The 5,000-nt window shown below is 32.4% G+C and overlaps 1 protein-coding gene across 2 annotated transcripts in view; it reads left to right on the top strand.

The window, feature by feature from the left end:
- Nucleotides 1-1,329: 1,329 nt before the first annotated feature.
- LOC115222626 overlaps nucleotides 1,330-5,000 on the top strand; it is a 33,107-nt gene continuing 29,436 nt past the window's right edge. For both annotated transcript variants that reach the window (XM_036511689.1, XM_029792931.2), the window contains exon 1: nucleotides 1,330-1,558. The gene's annotated coding sequence lies outside the window, so the exon portion shown is untranslated. The remainder of the gene's footprint in view (nucleotides 1,559-5,000) is intronic.

The raw sequence follows: 5,000 nt of genomic DNA on the forward strand, positions 1-5,000 counted from the left end.
CTGTGTGACTAAAGGGAATATCTAGATAATTTTTTTCTTTTTGGATCAGGGCTCACAAAATATTCCTTTCACTCCCAATATACTTCATTTTATTTTTCTTCTTCACCCGCCTTTATATGTGTGTGTGCTTAAGTTATTGTTTTCGATGAATTAAAAATGAATTTGTTTGTAGGTGTTTTGGCAGAGGGGTAAGAGAGAGAGCTACGGTCATCTGAACACCGAAGCAGCTGTACACTGTAAATCAGCAGCAGTGGTAGTAGTAGTAGTAGTAGTAGTGATGATAGAAAATCGTAGTAACAGTAGTAATGGTTGTATAGTAGTAGTAGCAGTCGTAGTAATAGTAGGCAGGTGCGTGTTTACGCGATATTAAAACGAGGCTTTCACCTTTTGGCCCTTTAAAAGCATGCAATAAAGTCTCTTCCTTTTCTTTCTGCGTTTTATTTTTTAATCTTTCTTACGTAATCGATTAGCTACATTTTTTTTTTCTAAGTAGGGGAAGAGATATTGATTTCATTTACGTTGTTTTGATATTTTTCTAGGTTAGTTTTAATTAATGTAGATCACTTTTAATTTAAGATTTTAATATAATTTATTTTATCAACTATTTTTGAATGTTCAATATTTACAATATTTACAATATATATATATATATATATATATTTTAATTTTAATATTTCCCGTGTTTCTTTTCTTATTTTATTAATTCTCTTTTCACTGTAGGTACCGTTCTATTCCTACTATTATTCGTTTTATTCTTAATGTTAATTTAAATTTTCAATGAATAAACTCCTGAAATATGTTTATATGTCCCCGTCACTAAAACCTTGCCTTTCTCTTTTAACTCTTTCAATTTCTAGAGCTGCTTGTTGTACTTACCCTCATTGCTCCTACCACTCCCTCTCTCTCTCTTTCATTAATTCATTCAATTTAACTGTCACGCTTGCACTCCTCTCTCCTCAACCTACTCTACGTTCTCTCTTTGTCTTTAACTCTTTCAATCTCTCTATCTCCCTTGTCACGCTTGCCTTCCTCCCTACTCCCTTATTTCCCATTTTTCTACCTCAATGTGTCATTCTTTCAATGTGTCGTATTTTCTCTTTCTTTGTTTCTCCCCCTCTGTATTTGTACTCACTTCTCCCCTTCATACGAAAGTGGTGGTGGTGGTGGTGGTGGTGGTGGTAGTAGGATTAGTGTTCCTTTTCTTTCTCTTTCACTCTCCCCCTCCAACTGACTCCGACCAATGGCAAAACACGTACCTTTTCTCACCCAAGGATGCAAAAATGGAAATGCTTTCAGCATAGCAGGCACCGGGCGATTGGTTCGCTAATTTTGGATTACGTGATGAAGCAGCAATGAATCTACATTCGCTGTAGTACGACCAAGTAGTTTACATTCATATTGCTAGGCAGGCAGTGGGCAGCTTGCCATATTGAGGAAGAAAGCTGGCACAACGGCAGCAACGGGTATCACATACACATACACACACATACATACATACATACACACACACACACACAAAGAGAAAAAAAAAGACTTTTTTTACTGGAGGAAGAAAAAGGTAAAATAACTCAATGTTTCATATTTTTACAAATATTAATGTTTATGAAGTTTTTTTCTTTCTCAGTCTTGATTTTATTCTCCACACACTCTCTCTCTCTCTGTCTCTATATATATATATATATGTATACATACATATATATTTAGAGAGATAGAGAGACGCACTTGCGCACGTTTTTAATTTTTTTCCGGTTATAAACCCAGATGTTGGTAAGAATTTGCTATTCGTTTACATGCAGTGTATATATATATATATATATAAATATATATATTTGTTTACCGGAAAGTGATTGCTTAACTTCATGTCTAAGACACGTTTCTTCCTTTCTACTGTTTTCTCTCTTTTAGTCATGGTGTTTTATTTACAATGTGAAATAACAATACAGTACTGTATTTTATTTAATGGAAAACAAACTGTATCTAATGCCTTGTTTCTCTGCGTTTAGCTCTCAGCTGCTGTACACGTACTAAAAGTTTATTATTCATGTTACTGTTATCTATTAAAAAAATACCATGTTTGTGGAAAAAGGGGAGTGGTATCTATCTTATGGCTCAGTTACGATGTGTGTATGTATATATGTATGTGTACACATACACATTACTATCTATCCCTGTATATATATATATATAGTGAACATCTTGTTTATATGTACGTATTTGTGAGTGAAACATGTTATGCGTGTGTAATACATATACTGTTATATTGAACTATCTCGTATACATACACGTGTGTGTGTAAACACAAATGCACCACATATGTATACATGTGTATAGGTGAGTGGTTTTTCTCATATTGCATACATCCCTGTGTTTAGATATTCACTGAGGTGATTGTGAATTACATTTTAGAAAGATAGCTCCCTCATTGAGACGCACCACAATCTCTTCTGTACCCTGGTTTTACATTGCATTTTTTTCTAACATGTTTCGAAATATTTGTCTATTGATACAATAATTTGTTGGTACCAACCTGGAATACTTCATTCTTACGCCGTGATTTCAAGTGTGGTTATATATATATATATATATATATATATATGTATGTGTGTGTGTGTGTGTGTGTGTATGTATATATGCGTATGTGTATCTGTGCAGATCTATAATTAAGATTTCAACCGTGACCATCCTATTTTTATTATATATATATAGAATATCAAGCTCTATGAGTTCTGTGCATATTTATGACTATACGCTGTAAATAAGGGAAAATTGACTGTTATTTCTAATCACGTCCAGCGATCACTGAGAAGCTCCCATGTTGTGGGTGGGTATTTTCAAGAGTGAAGTGTAGATATTTTCAATAACTTAATGCCAGCTTAAATATACCGGTGAAAATTTATAGTCCGTATACTTATTCCCCATCTGTTTTCTATCTCCGATTTACACATAAATAGTTATTCTTGGAGCAGCCCTTATTTTTTTTTTTAATAACCATATGATAAGTTACTATTATTGTTGCTAACGTTTCGGAATTCCCCTCAATGATCATTGCTAACATCTTCGCCATGCTATCAAACCTGTCGAATATGTTAGTAAATGGGATTTCACCTCCTATATAGTTAGATATAATTGAATGTATAAACAAAACACGTGTTCTGTAGATAATTGGTTTTTTTTGCATTTTATTCTTAAGATTTTGTGCATATATATATATATATATATATATCAATTTCACTTTAATATAAACTATTACGTATTTAACAAATTTGTGTATGTGATGTTTTATATTTTACATGTTCGTCTTTCTATCTTGTTATAATACGTTCAAAGCTTGCGTTTTGATAAAGAAAATTTTATGGGGTTGAAAACAAGAGAATCTTTTAATTCAAATTTCATATTGAAAACAAATCTTTAAAAGAAACGTAATTTAAAGCAGGATGGAGAAGTGGTCGGAGGAAAATGAAATAAAAGCTGGAAAGAAGAAAAATCATTTACTATTTAAAAAAAAGAACCCCCTTACCTCCCTTCACCCACTCTAGCTGATCATATACTTTACTAGAGGTTTGTAGTATTTCTATAGTTTTAAGTTACTAGCAGGAGTGTTCAGCTAGCTTCCTCTCTTCCTCTTTGAGAAACATAGTGAGGCAAGGGTGTGTTCTATTAGATCTATGCTGCTTCCGTACACTTATATCGATTATGAGAACGACTTGCGAACATGATCTATTTTCAATGATACACGCGCGCACCCACACACTTAATATATAAAATATATATATATATATTATATATATATATATAATATTGTGTACGAGATCAAATGGAAAATAACGAATTTATTAATCTTATTCGTGGTCTTTTATTTTTATGAAGGAGCGAGTCTATTTTTCTTGTTTAATGAAAAATATTTTAATACATAATTAATTTTCATTAGTTTATTTGAATTGAATTTTCTGATGGAGCTGATAAAAGAAAGGAGAGAGAGAGAGAGAGGAATGTTTATTTTAAATTTCATTCATTTAATATTTTCTTTTTCTAGCAACTGATACAAGAATTGAATTGGGTTACTATCGATAAACAGTTTCTCAGTTATCTTACACATACACAATGTTTTGTGCGTGTTTTTATATATATATTATATATATATATATATATATATATATATATATATATTATCTGCACACATACAACGCACCCCCTAATATTACACATGTGTGTGTATACACACTCACACACACGCATATATAGCCAATTTACATAGCATTTGGATTAATCCTAATGTCTTGTCTAATGTGATATTCATGCCTTTCCATGGTTAGCGTAGGTGTAACCGGCAATCGAATATGGAGCTCCAGTTTTGTTCTTCGACTGATTCATATATGTATGTATGTGTGTGTGTATATATGTATATATATATATATATATATATATATATATATATATATGTATGCACACAATGGTCTTTCGTTGTTTTAACCAATGCTATGGAGCACCACGTTCTGTGTGCGCGTGATTTTTCCCATCAGAGAAGTTGTGGTTTAAGCTCTAATTTTAGCCCCGATCAAGATCAAAGACATTCCACTAAGAATCAAATTAACTAATGTGCCCTTCTAAGGCTGCTTTGAACGTACAATTAAAGACAGTTCGATTGGTATTTCTAGCAAACCAAACAATCACTTAGAGGCTGTCTCATTGGTTATTTTAAAACATGTTTTGCGTAAAAACATGACATACATAATAGACACGTGTGTATTATAGTGATGTTGATTATATCAACAATATGGCTGAAGGGAAGTACTTCAGTGGAGCTGTGTACATTGTAAATACTTATACTGCAGATACACTGAATTGAAAAAAACTTCGATTAACTAATATCATCCATACAATTATCAGAGAAGATATTAAAAGCTAGTGTATAGGAGCAAGGAAGGTAACTCCAATAAGATTAGTTGATCGAAAAGCTGTTCAATGTAGACATTAGTATGTGGTGGATAAACATAACTGGT

This window comes from Octopus sinensis, linkage group LG20 (genome assembly GCF_006345805.1).
Source record: "Octopus sinensis linkage group LG20, ASM634580v1, whole genome shotgun sequence".
Classification (NCBI taxonomy): domain Eukaryota; kingdom Metazoa; phylum Mollusca; class Cephalopoda; order Octopoda; family Octopodidae; genus Octopus; species Octopus sinensis.